The sequence below is a fragment of the Sinocyclocheilus rhinocerous genome, unplaced genomic scaffold, assembly GCF_001515625.1.
Source record: "Sinocyclocheilus rhinocerous isolate Xijiao unplaced genomic scaffold, SAMN03320098_v1.1 scaffold273, whole genome shotgun sequence".
Taxonomy (NCBI): Eukaryota; Metazoa; Chordata; class Actinopteri; order Cypriniformes; family Cyprinidae; genus Sinocyclocheilus; species Sinocyclocheilus rhinocerous.
Genome location: NW_015656360.1, coordinates 1,435,399 through 1,455,752, shown reverse-complemented (window position 1 = coordinate 1,455,752; position 20,354 = coordinate 1,435,399). Strand labels below are relative to the sequence as shown.

Sequence of the window (20,354 nt, the reverse complement as noted above, 5' to 3'; positions counted from 1 at the left end):
CGTACGTATGTGCATGCGCTATCTGGGAACAATGCCAAATACACTGTAAAGGCAATAAACAGACTGTACTTAATACAAAACAACTGAAGATCCAGTGGCCAATGATGAATGCAAATGAACAACACGCAACACACACACACACACACACACACACACAGACCTATACAAAATAACCTCTTCTACTGTAGTTTATCATGACACAAAGCAAACAATGCACTGGATTCATGGATCGAATGGAAAGAAAAGATGTTCAGATTACAACAGTGTTAAATGCTCATATGCTGATCATGATAAACAAAACGTGAATTTATATATATAGCATTTCGTGCCTGGGGAAAACCCATGTAGAAACCTTGCTCACAAAGACTGAGTGTTCCCATTGCGGGAACATGAGATAAATATTATATATACACAAACATATATGTACACATTTATACACACACACACACATACTGTATATATATATATATACACACATATATATACACACATATACACACACAGTCTAAAAAATGCTGGGTTATTTTTTCTACCCAAGCGCTGGGTTGAGCCTGTTGGGTCATATGTTGGGTTGTTTTTTCCAGTGTTGGGTAGTTTTTGTGTTACCCAGCCGTTGGGTTACTGGCTGGGTCGATCTCACTGACAGATGAAACTATACACCCCTCCCTCCGACGAAACAACCCAGCTGTTGAGTCACAGTCAGAGTGCGGGCTTTTTGCATCCTCTTCAGGAGAGATCAGTTCTCATTGCCGCCTAATTGGTGCACTTCCTCAGTGAAATAAAAGTTTGTATACGTTTTATTTAATCTATAAAGTCTTTACTGTGCTGTAAAGACCGGGACGAGATGTCTGTCTGCTAAATGCGTCAGCGATGGTTGTTTCGCATGATGGAAATGCCGTTTGCCTTGCATGACATAAACTGATTTTTTTTTGTTATAATACAGAATTGAATTTATTTTGATGTTACAATATGTTCTCTAATCTCAGTACTGTTCGTTTATGGGCAGGTTATGGAGTCAGTCACTGCATCTTTCAGCTATGAGTGAATAAGTCTGTGTTCTGTGTGTGATTTCTAATTTCCAATCTATTTTAAGCCAGCAATATAGCAATTTTTAAACAATAGTTAGGTTAAATAAAATAACCCAGTATGCTGGGTCAAACATTTAACCCAACCAGCTGGGTCAAAATAATCCAGCATGTGTTCTGTCCAATATTTAACCAGTGCTGGGTTGCTATTTTATTATTTTATATTTCAATAAGTTTTAAAATGTGATTTATTCCTGTGATGGCAAACTGAGTTTTTAGCAGCTATTACCCCAGTTTTCAGTGTTTGGTGTTACATTTCATATTCAAATAGATATTAATTTTATATTCAAAATATATTCAAATAGGGAAAAAAATCTGTTTTAATAAAAACCAACCCTAAACTTTTGGACAGTAATTATATAATGAAGAGATACTGCTGCAGACAAGGCAAACAAAAATACCACCACTAGCACACCTTCAAAATAAATGTGTCATCTACAGCATATACAGTACACACTTTAATAGGTACCTCTCTAACACATTGCCATGTGAACAGTCTGAATTATCTGTGCCATGATTTCAGCACGATGCTGCACACTCTGGTCCAAGGTGACATTATAGCATGACACTTTGCTCCAGATGTCGGTTGTGAATTCATGCTGTAAAATTGCCATTCCCCAACATCCCAAAAGTGCTCAAATGGATTGACATCTGGTCACTATGGGGATCACTGACAAACTGATTTTGTCAGTAGCTAAACTAGAGTACTTGGCCAGAAACAATATTTAGGTAGATTTTGGCATTTAAGTAATGCTGAATTGCAGTTAAGCAGCCAAATGTATGTCGAGCAATATAAGTTCCACACTATTACACCACCAATAGCATCCTAAGCATTGAAATAAGGCAGAAATGATCCATGGATTCATGCTGTAAATGGCAAAGTTTGACCAGGTGGCTTTTTCCCAATCTTATACTGTCCAATTGCAACTATGCCCACTAGACTCATTTTCCTATTCTGAGTTGACCGGAGAAAAAGCCAATGTGGTCTTCTGCTGCTGTAGCCCCCCTTCTTCAAGGTTTTGATGTGTTGTGCGTTCAGGGATGTTCTTCTGCATGTCACTGTGCTATTGCGTGGTTATTTCAGTTACTGTTGCCTTCCTGTCAGCTTGAACCAGTCCTGTGACCTTTCTCATAAAAAGCCATTTTCACCCACAGACTGACACTCACTTTCTTGTGTTCCTATAGTCATTTCCCTATGAACTCTAGAGGTTGTTGTGCTCAAAAATCCAGCATTATAAAACTTCTAAGTGTCAATTTACAGTATATTTTTGGCTACCTGCTGCTGTTTCGTTGCAGTAGTTGTATAATTTACCGAATTACAATAAAAAGACAGCTATATGTAGTGACTTCACAATGAACAGGAGCTGGAAATGTATAAAAGTAGAACTGCAGTGATTATCGTTGTCTGCATTGCAGTAAGCATGTGTGTATTTACAAAGTAATGTGCTGCCATGTACTTTTTCAGCCTGCTCTGCTGTGTCAATAAATTATGCAGTTCCAAGATTTTAAAAGTTTCTGGCTAATTTTGCTATTGTTGTTTTGATACCACTTTAAGATACTTATTTTATAATGTTCATTATATAATTTTATATATAATGTATACAAGTTAATTTTATAATAATATCTATAAGAAATTAATTTAAAATGAAATAAGTATTTCATAAGTACTAATACTATTGATAATGACTGTAAACTTGACTGTTTTCACAATATCCCACAGTCGAGTGTTTTACATATTTTATTTTGACAGTAATTTCTTGAAATTATTGTCAAAATAAAATATGTAAAAAATAGATACAATTAGAAAATGTTACAAACATTTGTTAAATGCAGTTTTATTTATCATTTACGGTCATATTTATTTTGCTTTATTTTTGTAATGTCTTTTTGTAAAGTCATTATTTGTCAAATTGTTTTAAATTGCTTGCTATTTACAATGGTCACTATTAACGGTATCATAGGGTGTATTCACACCTGTCTTGTTTGGTTCGATTGAATCAAACTCAAGTTTGTTTCCCCCTTTGGTGCGGATCTTTTGGGCAGGTGTGAATACAGCAATCGCACTCGGGTGCAGACCAAACAACCGTACCGAGACCCAGCTGAAGAGGTGGTCTCGGTCCGCTTCCAAACAAACTCTAGTACGGTTGAATGGATGAACCAATGAATGGATGACCTTAAGCACACGTGTGGTTTTGTTTACAGTTTCTGGTTCACTTGCAAAAAGGGCAGTGTGAAAGCGAACCGCACCAAACAAAAAAAAATGAAAGTGAACCGCACAAAAAAAAAAAAATCAACATTGTATTTGGTCCGGACCAAAGCAAGTGAACTAGCGGATTTTCCTGGTGTGAATACCCCCATAGTGTGATTTTTTGGTGAACTGTGTTAAAACCAGACCAAAAAAAATGTTAAGCTAACATGAACGGGATTTTTGACTAATTTTAAAAAGCAAATACACATAAGCTCATTGCAATGTTCCTTTTTTTTTTAAGAAGGGCATTTCATACGAAGACAAATAGGGTGAAGTGAGTAGTCTGATCAAAGAAATTAGGTATTAAAACTGAATAGAAAGGCGTTCTCTCCCGCAGTCATCAACATGCGCTCCACACCACCAGCACAAGGACAGCAGTCATCTACAATTCTACGTCATCCAGAAATCACATTAAACTATCAAATAAAGCTTTGACGGGACAACGATTCAATAATTTCAATGCAGGAAAAACCCGGTTACTGTTAAATCGTGTAAAATGTACATAAAACAAGAAAGAAAGAAAGAAAGATCCAGACACAAAAGTGTTTAAATCCAAAGTCTGTTTCAGAGAGTTTCTGAAATGCCGCTCAAGAGTCTCCTCATCTCAAGAGAGATGAGAGGCAAACACAGTTACGTAAGTCTCCCTGAGGGATGTATGTGTGTGCTGAAGCCTCATAAGCCTTTAAAAGAGAGAGAGAGAGAGAGAGAGAGAGAGAGAGAGAGAGATATTCTAGATGAGAGTGAGCTGTGGATGAGGGTGATAAGCCTCCTTTCATCAGACGTCTACCATCCCAAAACCTTCCTTTCAAAGTTAAGTTCCTCACACCGAGGAAACATCAGAATTAATGTTCCCTAAACCTGACTTTCATGTCTGCCGCAATTTTTTTGATCTATGTTTGGGAAACTAAAGGGTTCTCTTACAGAAATTGAGAACTGGTTCAACAACAACCTTACACTTGCTGGAAAAAAAAAATCACCCACTCTCACAAAGACAGGTGCATTTTGATGATTTATGATTATATCATGTATTTATCCTCAGAGATATGGAAATATAAATGGAAACTATATATTTTTGTGGAACAGCAAATCTAATGACAGATTTCGTTCGTACAGCAACAGGGTTTGCAATATGCTTAAGGGGAAAATATGTCAAGAGGTCATGGTCATGCCTGGGGCAAAGCATCATGGGACATGAAAAAACTTCAAACCATTGCTGGATAGTTTGACTGCAGTGGCCATACTGAGGTGGTGAACTATAGCACGGAGAAAAGAAAAAGGAAAGAAAATAAGATGTGCAAAAAGACAGAGAACATTTTGTATGAATTTATAATGAGAAAAATAAGGATAATAATGCATTCACGCTAAGAAACCAACATGAATCATTAAAAAGGAAGACATAATCAAAGTGTAATAGAGATTGACACAAGATAAAACTGAAATATTCTCTCATTTAAAGCCTCACAGCTCCTCGCTGATGTTTTATCATTCTGAGTGTCTCTCAGACTGACAACAAACAAAAACTCAATTAAGACTATGACCTTCAGGCCGTGTCTGTTGCTAAGGTGATAACTGCCGAGGCCCCTGGGAAATGCAGTTCTGGTGTCAGCATCCTTTGGCGCTTTTTCATTACAAGCGGCCCAAATCTGATTTATCGGCCTGGCATTGGCTCTGGAGTCCACTGGTTTTTCATGCTGCAGTATCATGTGTATTCATGAGTTTAGAAAAGCAATTATCTCTCAGCAAATTTGGATTATATTAGTTTCGACACCCACCAGCAACAACACGTGAGTGTGTGAGATTCTACTGTATGCACATGCATTTGGATTATTGTGTAATAATAAGGATGTTGAGTTTATGATGGTAATAATGAAATGTCTATGTTGGTTCAATATTGTGACGAAAGAAAGCTCATTTATATTCATTATAAACCACTGGAATATTACAATCGCCTGAGACTCGACATTCCGGTACTTCATTCAAATTCTAAAACAGACTTCTAATGTTTTCATATAAACCTGATTGCAATTACTAACCCAAACACTACTCCTATTCCTAAAAGAAAATGTTCTGCATTTTTAATTAGTCAAGTAAGTAAATAAATAAATAAAATATTAAACCTTATAATTTCATAATCCCACACAAAAAAAAATGAAAAAGAAAATAAACCTTATATAAACCAGGTAATGAAAAAATATGCATTTGAAAAAGTGTACCCTTCGTTAAAATTCTTCATTAAAATCCCAAAAAACCCTACTCCTCTTAAAAACAATGTTCTGCATTTTAATAATTTAAAACAAACAAACAAACCAATAAATAAATACATCTCATTTAAACCTAGTAATAATAAAAAAAACATAACAGAGTTTGCATTATTAAGGTCACTAATGAAATATGTAAATTTGTGACAGATCATGTTGCACAGACTGTCAGATCTTCTTCGACTGAATCTCTAAATGCTCTTTGGATCATCTCAAATCGTGAGAACATGATCATTAGGTTCGAGTACTGCTGTCATTATTGAAAAATTGTATTAAGCTAGAAAAATGCAAAATGACTATGGATGGCTTTGTGAGGGGAAATAACTAACAAATATATACATTTTGATGTACTGTAGATATTACAATGTGGAACTAACGCACAAGAGAGAAATCACAGACATCATCAAACTTAATGGGGTATATGTGAGAGAGAGAGAGAGAGAGAGAGAGAGAGAGAAAGAGAGAGAGAGAGAGAGAGAGAGAGAGAGAAAGAGAGCGCTATCAATCAATGTTCAGATGCTGTCTGCTCCAGATACATACAGTAGCAGGTGATTTATGCAATGTGCACACAGGAATAATATCAGATAAATCAGATATTGTGTGAGTAAGCACACACAGAGAGAAAGAGAATGGATGGTAATGAGCCAGTGTGGATGGTGTCAGACTGTGATCGACAGGGGCGCGGTGGCAGAGAATGGAAATGGATACATTAGACTCACTCACACACACATATCTGCACACCAAATGCCAGTGCAGAAAAACATACTTCAAACATGGAGTATATTGCCTTCTTCTGATCTTATTTTCACAATATGAATGTTTTTTTGCAGACACCATGCAGAAAGATGCACCTTATGAACATACATACAAACCTGGCTATCATCGCACAAGCTTTTCTCATACAGATCTACAGGACCATTGTCGAAGGAGTAATCACTTCTTCTGTCATTGTCTGGATCGTCTGGCTCAGCTAATGAAAGAAACCACTATAGTGCATTATCAGGTGTAGTGAAAAAGTAATTGGCTGCAGGCTTCCATCTCTAGCTAAGCGTCCAGGACATTAAGAAGATTATTACAGATCTCTCCCAGCATGGACATTACATGCTCCGAAATCTTTCACTCTGATAAACATTTCAAACAAATCCAAATCAAGACCTGCACAGATTCCCAATGATGTCCCTGCTCAACCAGCAGTGCTCATCCACACACAAACATTTTATAATTTAGATACTCACTATTTTTTATTCTTAATTCATAATTATAATGCATATAATGTAATGCAGTTGTTTTTGCAGTTGTGGGTCAGAACTCAAAAATGAGTTTGCAATCTGTTCTAAAGGTTGGAAAAATCAGGGAAAACAATGCTAAATGCTATTGTCAACACCCATGAACAAACTCATGCAAAGTAAAAGAAAATATGACCCAGACTACATTAAATATAAGTTTTAAAGTTGTCACTATATGTTACGTTTTATTTAACTAAGTTCTACAGTCACATTTGTCCCCCAACTGTAGTTTTATAAACCAACAGACACTCACTAGACTGTAAGAAATGTGTAACTGAAGTGTAAGAGAATGACTGAGCATACAGCATACGAGCATCGAAAACATGCCCATCTGAAGCAACATGTGGCTATGAACAAACATAAACACACCAGGCTGACAGACAACAGTGGCAGGAGCTGATGTTGTTTCATTGCACACTTCCAGAGTCTCCGTCTCATTCTGCTGTCTAAAGCGCACTCACACATACGTAGGCAGATGCGGTGTCTTTCCACTCGCATATTCACAGTGCATCTCTAAGAGGCTCAGCTCTAATGGCGGCTCATTTCCCTCATGGAGGAGGAGGAATCTTCATCCCGTTTCATCTCAGCTTACTAAGTCTCCTATCAAATTCAAAAAGTGAGAACGCAAGAAACAAATGAACAGGTGGCAGATGATAGGGAATATATTTAGACTAAATGCAGTAAACAAGAGCAAAGGGTTGTGTTCTGTTATTCTCTGTGTTACTCAGAGGTGAAAATCATTAGGTTTGTGTTTTTTGGAACTATTTTGAGGAAAAGTGTGAAGATCGCACTGTGAAGCTGTAAAACTACAGTGATACAGTGAATCAATTTGGCACACATCATGTCACACACGTTAACAAACAGATGGGAGAATGCGCACACAGTTATTTTGCTGTGGGGCAGAAAGCCAAGCTGACAACAGCAAAATATGCCCAGCGGTCCTACTGACACTGTAAGAACCGAAACCACACATGCATCAGCCAGAGACACACATATACACAAACACATCTCTATCAGCCCCAGACAAAATCTCAGTATCAGTTAAACAGTCAGTCATTTATTGTTAGACTGATAAAAGCATGTCTGTTTTTTCTCACAATTCTGTGCTTAAAATCACTGAAAACAAATCTTACATCTATACACACTTAGATATGCACAATGCACTCAAACCAAGGATAACTGTTACCTTGTGCAGTATGTATGTATAAAAGGTAGACAGATAGACAGGCAGGCAGACAGACAGACAGACAGACAGAAGATAGTTAGACAGATTGGCTGATAGAGATATAGATAGACAGATGTGTTTCTCTCTCGTAAGGACTGACAGGAGATGTTGAGTGCAGTCAGGCTGATTGCCCTGATGGAGCAGCAGGATGGAGTAGATCAGCAGGGCTGTGTGTCATTCAGAGACAGAGACTGATTGGACACCACAGTGCTGTAATGAAGAACATTATTTAGAAGAAATAGAGTAGGATCTACACTGCACTGCAGACCAGTGGAGAGGCTCCTCACATGAGCCAAAAAATAACTTAAACAAACCCTAACAAAGTAATTCCCAAACAACAGCATCATCCAACAGTCACGACAGCAGGAGTCCCTCCCAGAAAAAGCTCCAGTTTAACTAGAGTTTTGTGGCAGCTTTCATTCAGACGCCAATGCTTCCAATATCTTCTTTTATGTTCCACAGAAGAAATAAAGTCACACACTACTAGAACAAGATGGTAGGTAAACTATCCTTTTGAGGACTTGTTTTATTCAGTTTTCAAACAGATTTCATGAACACATTCAAAATCACTTGAAATTTCCATAAAGGGTGGGAGACAAAATTATAAAAGGTATATTTAGAACACAAGAACATATGGGCGATTCCAATCGTGATCCGCCCTTAAAGACTGGAAAATCTGTGCATATGTGTATTTTTGTTTAGGAACAGAAGTGTAGTGTGAATTTAAGGCCAGCAATCCCCATCAGCCATCTCACAGTACACCAATTATGCAAACCATCTCAATTATCTTCCACATTCGGTTGCTTTTTTTTCATCTTCCTTCACTTGCCATTTCATCTTTTCTCTTTTCTCATTTCCTGTCATCTTTCATTTTTGTGGTTCATTCCTTTACGTGCCTGTGTGTGCGCTCTCACTTCTGTTGCCTTTTAATACATCTATTCCTTCTGTGACTCTTTTTGCTCCATTTTTTCCTCTGAATCTCCCCTCTCCTACAGCCTTCTCTTCCATTATTCATATGAAGCAGCCACAGACATTGTCTCTAATCAGCATTTGCAGGACAAACCTGTTTGATATTCTGCCGTACTAAACTTATTTTACACTCCAGTCTCGTCTCTTTCTTCTATTCCCCTACACTGTAAAAAAAAAAAAAAAAAGGCCATTATATTTTATCCAGCATACAGGGCTTTTTTTAGTCAGGGAAACTAAAGGTGTCTTTACCCAGACAAGTTAGGGTTGCTATGAGGAGGTTCTCTGCTGAAAATTCTGTGTAAAGATGCGATGCAGCATATAAGCTGTATCACCACTGTTTCAAAGATTGAAACATGACGTTTTGTATGCAGAGGCTCAAGTTCAAAGTCAACTCCTGATGAGAATTATGATTTCTGAATCTAATCACCAAACAGACCAAAAAAGTATGAAAAAAAGTGATGTTAATAGTTAATTAAAAAAGTTGCAACTGTATATTATAAAGAGTGATAAAATTTAGGAATTTCTCTAAAAGTTTTGTTTGTTTGTTTTTTAAGAAAATTTTTATTTACTGTATGCGGCAAAAAAATAATAATAAAGAACTTATATTTCAAATAAATGTTGTTCTTTTGAATTTTCTATTCATCAATCTTGAAACAAACAAACATTCTTGAAAAAAAAATTATTAGTGTTTCCACAAAAATATTAAGCAGAAAAACTGTTTTCAATATTCCGAAATGTTTCTTGACCAGCAAATCAGCATATTAGAAGACTGTAGTAATGACTGTGGAAAATTCGGCTTTAATTCAGTTGAACAACTTTATTATGTTTCAAAACATAATAAAATATAAAATTTAAATAATGCATGTTGATAATGGCGATATTACATTACTAAAAATATTCTTTTTAATTTATAAACATTTCTAAACATCGTTAAAGATATAATTACAGAAGAAGTAAGACATTAAAACATGTTTTTAAAGACAGTGTATCTTGAATATAAATTTTCTCACCCCACTGGGAAATAGTTTTTACTTGTTTAAAGCATAAACCAAATATAACTTTTGCAGTTTTGCATCTCAAATTTTATAGTAATAGCGGTGTTTATTTTTTTTCTGGAAACACAACAAAGTGTGTGTGTCTATATTAAACTATTGCATGTAATAACTTTCATATACAAGAATTCTCTTATTTAGAAGCAAAAATTGCCACCTAGTTATAAAACAAGATGTAGGAATAAAATAAATACGTTAAAAAAATAAATAAATAAAATAAACAATTGTACTTAAAATTTGCTGACAAATTTGTAAATCTGAAGTTACCTTGGCAAAAAAATATTGACTGAAATGCCCCCCACCCCCTAATTTTTTTTTTTTAAACAATCTGAAATTGGCTAAACAAAGTATTGTTACTATAACAATTATTAAGATTGTAGTTGTATAAGAACCCTAAAATCTCATTGTGCTTCATGTTGCCTTTTCTAAGTGCCTTTCTACCAGCGCAATCACAACTCCTCTTCCCTTTTCTCTTTCTTCTCCGTTGACGTGTATAATCAGTGTTGGTGTGTTCCTGCCTTAGGTTTCATTCAGTGGGAGGTTGTTTAGCATTTGCATGCTCTGCTGAAGGGCGAACACACACAGATGCAAATATAGGCCTTCTGCATCTTGACAGAGCTAACTAAGATTAATGGTGTGGCTGGTCATGATTAACTGTGTGTATCTGTGTGTATACTTACGCACTTGTGTGTATGTGAATACCTCTGGCCCACACAGCTGTGCTCACACACTCTGATGTGTCTTACTCCAAGAAGGGACATACAGAGTGTCTTTGCTTAGCTGAGTAGTCGCAGCGTGATCTTCTAGAGAGCAGAGGGGCAGGAAGTGCAAGTCATTACGGATGTGCAACAGCACTAAACCTGCTATCCGCCCACTCTCCTGACAGACAGCTCATTAATGGGGGGCGTGTGCGGCTGCGTGTATGTGTGTGCACGGTACAGAGCTCATTAACAGGGCGCTGTCCATAAGATCATTAAAATCAAACTCTCTCAGCAGGTGGCCAGTCAGAGCCAAGACCCCTCATTATCACCTGCTAGAGGAGCTCTGCTGTGCGCTGTCAAACAGACAGGAGGATCTGGCAACCGAGGACCTCGCTGCTCCACTCATCAGCCTGAAAGTGTGCCTCTAGCACAGCAGAAAACCAATCGCCGCACTAGTGTTTGTGTGTTTGCTGTCATCATTAACTGCATTAGGCCTGATATGTCTCCTCGGTGAGTGCTGGGGTTCACATTCATCAGGCTGAATGTGAACATATTTTAAAACATATTTTAGTGCTCACACAAATGGGGAGAAACAAATTGAGAAGAGAGAAGAAAAAGCCAGTGTGTTCTAAAACCTAGTGAGCTGCCATGCTACCTGCATAGACACCGTCCTAACTAACTGAAATTCAAGCTCATAATGCATAAACTGCAGGTCTGGAGATGGATTCAAGAAATGTTAAGAATAAAATTTTTCTTAACTGATATTTTCTTATTATTTTCTAACTTAAGTTACGATTATTTGGTAACCCTTTATAATGTCTCATTTGTTAACATTGGTCAATACATTACCTGACATGAACCAATTGAGCTATATACAGGTGCATCTCAATCAATTAGAATGTCTAGACTGAAGTAGTTTAACCCTGTAAGACACAAATTTAGAAAAAAACTGTGAAAAAATTATTTCACCATTTATATGTTGTTGTGGGAGGCCTCTAATGCAGGGATAAATGAGTTTGAACATTTTTTTATTTTTAGTACGTTTTTAGCAGACCTGAACCCCATAGAGAATCTATGGGGTATTGTCAAGAGGAAAATGAGAAACAAGAGACCAAAAAATGCAGATGAGCTGAAGGCCACTGTCAAAGAAACCTGGGCTTCCATACCACCTCAGTAGTGCCACAAACTGATCACCTCCATGCTACGCCGAATTGAGGCAGTAATTAAAGCAGAAGGAGACCCTACCAAGTTATTGAGTACATGTACAGTAAATGAGCATACTTTCCAGAAGGCCAACAATTCATTAAAAATGTTTTTTTTTATTGGTCTTATGGAGTATTCTAATTTGTTGAGATAGTGAGTTGGTGGGTTTTTGTTAAATGTGAGCCAAAATCATCACAATAGAAAGAACCAAAGACTTAAACTACTTCAGTCTGTGTGCATTGAATTTATTTAATACACGAGTTTCACAATTTGAGTTGAATTACTGAAATAAATGAACTTTTCCACGACATTCTAATTTATTGAGATGCACCTGTATATATATATATATATATTTTACATTTATACACATTTTTATATTTTATATTTCTATACATTTATTCATCTTTGTTCATGTTAGTTAATCAAAAATACAATTGATCAGTGTTTGTTCATATTATTTCACAGTGCTTTTAATGTATTAGTAAATGTTGAAATTAACATTGACTTAATAAAAGCTGTACAAGTATTGTTCGTTCTTAGTTTATGATAACTAATGTAATTAACTAATTTTAACAAACAAAACCTTATTGTAAAGTTACCAAATTTTTTTATTTTAAAAAAACATTTCTCAAGATTGCTCTTATCTTTATTTTCTTAAGACTGTTCTAGAGACAAAACTCAAGTCAAAAAGCAAAAAAAACAAAAACTACCTATGCTCTTAAAAATCCTCAGAAATACATTCTTAAAGTTAGGATAACCTCCTGTCTTATATCCATAAAGGCAAGATGTTTAATGAATGTACTCGGTTGTTTCAACCAAGAGTATTTGAGTAAAATACTCTGAATAAAAAAAAAGAGTATTTGAAAGGCATTTTGTATTCTCAAAAAATACTTCTTAAGAATGCTTATGAAGTATTTTTTGAGAATACAAAATGCCTTTCAAATACTCTTTTTTTCTTAATAAAATAAGAAGAAAATAGCAGTTATGGAGTAGTAAAAAAAAAAAAAGTTTTGTAAATATGGCCCCTTAAATTCTTTCTTAAGAAAACATACGCAAAAAACATGCACTGATTTGTACAGGATGGAAAAAAAGATGATATGGATGAGAGCAATTAGGGAAACGAGTGTGTGATATTAGTGTGAGATATAAGTGTCTTCTAGCTCCTGCTTCCTACTGTTTCAGAAACTTCTTGCAATTCTTGTAATGTCATTGACTGTTGCTCATTGCTAGTCAGGACAGTGTACACACCTAACTGGGTGGCCAAAAAAAAAAAAAAACAGCTTAAATGAAATGTAATGATAACAAGTAGCTTGTGATGTAAATATGTAACTAAGTTTTTTTCTTTTCTCTAAACAATAGCTATTACATTAGTTAACAAACTTAGCTAGCCAACTCTGTAGATATGTGGTAGTTTAGCTTACTACTTTGCAGCCATCTTGAATTAAATTTCTGAGCTCATTGCAATGCATTCTGGAATGACAGACAGTATATCTGTGAGTGATACATGTGGTGCTGCCTTTGAGGCCAAAAAATGGTACCTCATAAGGCAGCAGAGTAGTCTACTGTTTGGAACAGACTTTGTGTGAGAAGCACACTTTGTGTGTGAAATGCTGATTAAATCAGGATAGAGATGAACACAGGGACACATGGGCAATCTGAAAAGCAGAATTAGGTGACAAATAAAGTAAAGCAGCAACTGGAATGCAGTGTGTTTTCAGATGAGCGGGGAAGAATGAGGGATGGAATAGAGGACAGAGGAAAGGACAGAGGAAACTCATACAGATAAAAGATTAAATCCACTTAAAAAAGAAATAGACCGGAGTTTCTCTCTGTCTTTCTGTAATATTTTGGCTCAGATATTTATTATGCTCCTGAGGCCCCTGGCCACAAAACCACACACACACATAGAGGGCTCAGGGGTGTTTCCTCCGAGGAGTGTCTCCTCAAAAAATTGGATGAGAAAATAATCGATATTACAAACATACATTGTAAATATTACTAAATATGGCATTAAAAGTATAAAAGTAACTAATGAGTCAGAACTACAAAAAAAGTAAAACATACTAATGAGTCAGAACTACACATCCCTCAAAGCATTGAGCAAAATAATTGAACGAAAAAATAAAAATAAAATAACAATATTATTTATATTAAATTATCTGGCTATTCAACATGATTTTGAAAACTTATTTTTTTACTTGTTCAGCAAGGATGCATTAAACTGATCAAAGGTGACATTAAAGAAATGTATAATGTTACTAAATATTTATATTTCAAATAATTGTTGTTCTTTTGAACTGTCTATTCATCAAAGAACCAGAAAAACAATGTACACAAACATATTAAGCAGCACAACCATTTTCAACACTGATAAGACATTTGTGATCATGACACTGAAGAGTGGAGTAATGACTTAAAAAATCAGCTTTCCCCATTCACAGTAATAAATTAAATGTAAAATTTTTTTTAAAACATATTCAAATAGAAAACATAAATTTTACATTGTAATAATATTTCACAATATTACTGTTTTACTATATTTTTGATCAAATAAATGCAGCCTTGGTGAGCATAAGAGACTTCTATCAAAAACATGTTTTTTTTGTTGTTGTTTTTTTTCTACACTCTGCAAATTGCATTCAGCATAGACTTTGCTGGTATTTTTCCATGTTACCTGATTTGGATAATTACTAGTGAATTGCAGAAAGTGGCAAAACAAAACAGACAACGATCAGTGCAAATAAACAACACTATCAGCAGGCACAATTCTTAGTGAATCCACCCCATACAGTTAAGCTCTCAGTGCACATAAACGGAGTTAGAGGGAAGCACTTCTACGGATGCACACACTGCAGCCAAAGCCCAGAGAGCAGTGAAAGAGAGCGACAGTGGAGCTCCACAGCAGAGATAAAGAGCCACGGACACATAGAGGGGTTTTCAGGCAGCACAAAGCTGAATTGAATCAGAATGTGTCAGGCTGAGTGATGTTTACAACAGCAAGAGTTCTCTACAGATGCACTATTGATTAGCAAAACACATCAAAAAGCTTCCTAGCAAATGTTGGTTATTTTAAAATAAGCACATGAAACTCTCTCGCTCATTAGCAGGCAGGGCCCGTGTTACTGTTTGCACACTTCGCTGTTCAGCCTAAATGAGAAAATGAATGAGCACGAGACCCACTGCTAGCTTCAAACACACTCCTGAATATACACACATGCGCACCTGGGCATACACACTCATACATGCTTCCGCCTTCCATTATTTGATTTTAAAGCTCTCTGTGGGACTCTGTGGGACACTTTTAAATGAATAAATTTGACCACCTTCATCTCTCTAACCTACGCAACCTAACTTTATATTCATTCCATCCCACAAGCAAAAAAGTCACAGTAAATCACAGTAACAGCATCTGAAGCCCTTTTTATGCACATAGTGAGTAAAACGGTTTTGTTTATTTATTGGAAGGAGACTCAAATGACTCCCAAACTCTCCAACATGTGTTTTATACAGTAGCTCAAACACCTTTTTAAAGGAATAGTTCACACAAAAACGAAACTATGCTGAAAATGTACTCACCCTCAGGCCATCCAAGATGAAGATAAGCTTGTTTCTTCTTTGGGACAGATTTGGAGAAATGTAACATTACATCACTCACCAATAGGTCTTCTGCAGTGAATAAGTGCCACTGGAGGAACCATTATTATGGATTGTGGACTATTTTGTCCAGATGCGATGGTTTACAGTTAAAATGCATTAATGATGGATTTGTTTCTTACAAACATACAGCTTTTCACTTCACAAGTTGCTAATTGATGGACTGGAGTCATGTGGATTACTTGAGGATTATTGTAATGTTTTTATCAGCTGTTGGACTCTCATTCTGACGGCACCCATTCACTGTGGAGGATCTACTGATGAGCAAGTGATGAATAGGGTTGGGTACCGAAACCGTACCTATGTAACCGGTATGTACTAGAACCGAATCAGAACGCAGATTTCGGTGCCTCATTTCGGTGCCACTTAAATGCCTGAGCGATTGATTGAAATATTTGTCCTGGTTCTCCGAAATGGACGTAAGAAGCATGGGCGTCGCTAGGCCATTTTTAGCGGGGCTATAGCGATTAGCTCCATAAACTGTACACAAATTCGTGATCGCCTCAGTGTCAGTCCCCTTTAAATTTCATATGAAAATGGCGGCAGACTTAGTCTCCTCCCCGTCTTTCAGCACGCTCTTCAATCCGCAGACCGCGGCGGCGCAGCACAAGCGGACTCAAACAGAAACAGAGGTTATCGATAGATTGTTATAATATCTGTATCTGTGCAGTTCATTGTCATAAATACAGTTTACAAAAGGTCACGAGGGAGCAATCGGTTTCCCATCTACTGTAAAGTTTTCACTGCGTTCACCGCTCATCACACCACAGCTGTTTCCTCCAGCGAAAATCCAGCCCTTAACACATATGAACGCATACTTTATAAAACGATCATGTTAGTATTTTCATTTGAAATTTTTATATTTAATATAAAACATATTACAGACATATTACAGTGCATGACGTGGTATACCATACAGTCATTCACAGAACTGACACTGACAGACAGCACTCAGTCAATTCAATCATTTTAACTAAATATCAGAGTGATTGACAGAGATACATTATGTGTGGTTTTGTATTAAATATTGTTTTGTATTAAATAATGACCCAGGTCGTGAAATACATTTACTAGCCTTAGAGTAAGGGAACCACAACTCTGGAAATGAGAGCATACGAGCATGTTTTTTTAATGTTATCCCTCGGGTTTTTTTTTTTTTTTGGTGGCTCTTTTTTTTTAAGTATCGGTTCAGGCACCGGTACCGTTTTAAAAGTATCGATTTGGCACCGGTATCGTAAAAAACCCAATCGATACCCAACCCTAGTGATGAAATGCTAAATCTGTTCTGATGAAGAAACAAACTCATCTAGATAACTTGAGGCTCAAACTACTTTGTTTACCTTTGGTGGCATATCAGACATGACATTGTTTTGTCACAAGACAACAGCTGCTCCGTTAGGGAATGAATGCCATGACATAATGAATCACACATGCTAAGACATTCCTGTCTTTCTCAAAAATCTGCAAACATGCAAACAAACATGTTCCAGTAGCCATGTGCAGAAAAAAGGAATAATCTTAATGAACTAGATTTCATAACTGACCTCACTTAATTCCAATGCACTCAAAAAATGATTCTTGCCTGTAATTGAAAGTAATCAAACAATTTAAATAAAGTATATTTAAAAAGGTTTAAAATAACTATTATTGTTCCAAATTACATACTAAATATTAGTATTTCTAAATTATAATTTAATAATTTAATAATTAATAATTTATGCATGTAGTAGACGCTTTTATCCAAAGCGACTTACAGTGAATTCAGGCTATACATTTTTTACCAGTATGTATAAATATGTAATAAATGTATAAATTATATGATGGAAAAAGTAATATAAATGTAAAAATAGGAGAAATGAGCAAGAATAATTAAATATCAACTGATATACATACAATTTAAATAAATAGCGCAACAAAAACTCTAATATCAACCGATAACTGATGTGGTACTGATTTATCATGCATCCCTAAATAAAAAATATTTAGTATTTTAGAAAAAAACCTATAAATGGCCAACAAATCTTGACCCATGAGAAAACGTAATTATTTTACAATTTGGTGATTTCATATGAATTCTTACAATGTGATCTGTATGGAAACATACAATTTTTAGAAAAAAAGAAAGCATAAAAGGTCCACCTCTAAATCAAATCATCAGTGGAGCATAAGAAGATGGACAAATAAGACTGTACATATTAGCCACCAATTCACCAAAACTTTAAATATTTACGAATTGCCATTAGAGTGTGTTGCAATGGCCATTAATAGAGAAATCTGATTTTTTTTTTGCTCCCCGATAACGTAGTTATACAGCATCTACAAGCGGGGGCAAACTGTACCAATCTAACTAGTCAAACTCTGACCTTTTGGTTTGATCCATGTGGTAGTGTAAATAAGAGTTTTCAGCAGACTCTGAGAGGACAGAAGCCACAGTAAGTACACAGCCACAAAGCCCTGGAGGAATTAATAACAGATGGAAAAACCCAAGCAATGCCAGTGAGTTTATGTGGATGTGTAGAGCTGTTTGGATGCAGAGCACTCTCCACATTACAGCAATTACTGACTTATCTTCATGTAATCTCTCGCTGATGCCATCTATTTGGAAAGATTAAAGGAGAAATTCCAGATAAGAGGGGGAAAGGGATAGAAGTGGAGGCAGAGAGAGGGGGAGAGTCTCTATGAAGGGCGTTACTCCTCAGTTTTACCCACAAAACTCAAATTGACAAACTTTTAGTCCCATGCACAGTGTATCTGTCAGTGTGGATTGAAAAAAGGGAGACATACTGCGTTTGACAGGCTACACATGCCGTTTGGCAGTTGAATGCGATTATCTCGTGATAACATTTCTTGGGTCCAACAGCTCTGAATAGAGAGAATGAATGGAAGCTGCCACGTCCGTTTATGATGCAGGGTAAGGAGAAGTCAGGCAGGACAGCAAATGTAAGTGAAGCTCTGAGATAAATCAAGTAAATAGAGTAGGCTGCATGAGAGAGAGAGAGATGTGCCTTCTGTATTTCCAGAGAAACAGAGCAGGTCAAAGGCCAAGAGTTAAACCTGGTTTGAGGATAACGGAGAGAGTATGATAAGAGGTGCCCGCAGCAGCGATCTCCATGGTGACATATTCCTGCTGACCTCTGCCAGAAGGCGGATGTGTGCTGCCAACTCAAAGCCATTAGTACGAGCACATGAGTGATGGAGAAACAAGCATGAATGATCTGCTGTATATCGACTGCTGTGTGTGAGACTGACTGTGTCAGGGTTAGAGAGTGTGAGTCCATGAGCTAAATTTGACATAGCCTCCGTTTGGGAACAACCGAGGACATCCTCAGCTGGAAAAAAAATGTTTCACACAGTACATAAAATAACTTGATTACTAATAAAAAGTTCAAAAGATTTTATTTAAAAATATAAATCTTTTGTGACACTATAAATGTCTTTAATGTCACTTTTTATCACTTTACTGTGTCTTTGCAGGATAAAAGTTAAAAAAAAAATTTTTTTTTTAAACCTACTGGCCTTAAAGTTGCCCCTATTATGCCATTTTTAAGGTTCCTAATATTGTTTTGGGAGTCTCCTACAATAGGTTTACATGCATGCAAGGTAAAAAAAAAAATGCTTTCATTTTCTCAAAACATGCATTTAATATCACCTCATTTTCCAACGATTCTCAAACGATTCATTCGAAGCAGTTCTAAAATTCAGTCTCTCTAAACTCCTCGTTTCCGTGAGCCTAGTCTGCTCTGATTGGTCAGATGGCCCAGTCTGTTGTGATTGGTCCATTTCCGTTTAAAAAACGTTTTGCACCGTTTTTGTCGGGGCTGAATGCAGCCATAGTCTCTCTAAACCCATCCTTTCCGTGAGCCTGCTCTGCTCTGATTGGTCAGATGGCCCAGTCTGTTGTGATTGGTCTACCACGTACAGCGCGTGTCGGAAACAATATGCCCATTGCCACAGTTCTGTATTTTGAATGCTTGATAGAAAATATAAACATCTATTATTTATCATACTTACAGGTTGTAATTCTGTGGAGTCAGCTGGTCCAAATAAACTGGGTACTGAGCCATCTTTCAAGAGTAAGCGTTTTGTGAATCCCGTGTTGAACTCCCCGAGATTAGAGAAGCAGTGGTCAGTAAAATGACGTATTTAAGGGCGGGTCAAGTTGTTTACTGCCGGCCAACGTAGAAAATAGACACTGTGACGAGCGTCCCGAAGCTTCATCAGCGTCGCCCTGGAAACAAGCGAGGAGCACCTGGCCATCATCATCACAGGCTGATCGGTCACAGCTGCACCTCATCAGGCGGCGGCTACATAAGCCACGCAAGCCCTGCCATCTAGGAGATTCCTCCATGAGACTGAGCACTAACTCGCCCTCTCATTTTTCCCACAGAAAGCAGCGTGTGACCGACCAGCCCCACAGGAGCACTGCACGGACCCTCTGCACTGGGAAGACGGAAGAGAGCACTCACGGCACCGGAGCACCTACCTGGACCTTTCTCACTAGCACCCATCACCCCAATAAATCCACCCTCCGGGGTATTGATTGAGATTACTTGTCGTGTAATTCTTCACCCCATTACACTGGTGGAGAATGCAGGCAAATCAGTGAAGAATCACCGACAAGCGATCTTCTTCACCTCACCTTTTTTCCTTGTTTTTGTCTCCGGGTTCTGTCA

At 36.9% G+C, this 20,354-nt stretch overlaps 1 protein-coding gene and 1 long non-coding RNA gene across 2 annotated transcripts in view; one reads left to right on the top strand and one right to left on the bottom strand.

Annotated features, from left to right (window-relative positions):
- LOC107720024 (uncharacterized) overlaps positions 1-1,319 on the top strand; it is an 11,627-nt gene extending 10,308 nt beyond the window's left edge. Inside the window, exon 3 of the long non-coding RNA XR_001637575.1 lies at positions 1,298-1,319. This is a non-coding gene — a long non-coding RNA (uncharacterized LOC107720024). The remainder of the gene's footprint in view (positions 1-1,297) is intronic.
- Positions 1-20,354, bottom strand: part of LOC107720021 (acid-sensing ion channel 2) — a 364,486-nt gene that overhangs the window by 285,529 nt on the left and 58,603 nt on the right. The window lies entirely within an intron of this gene.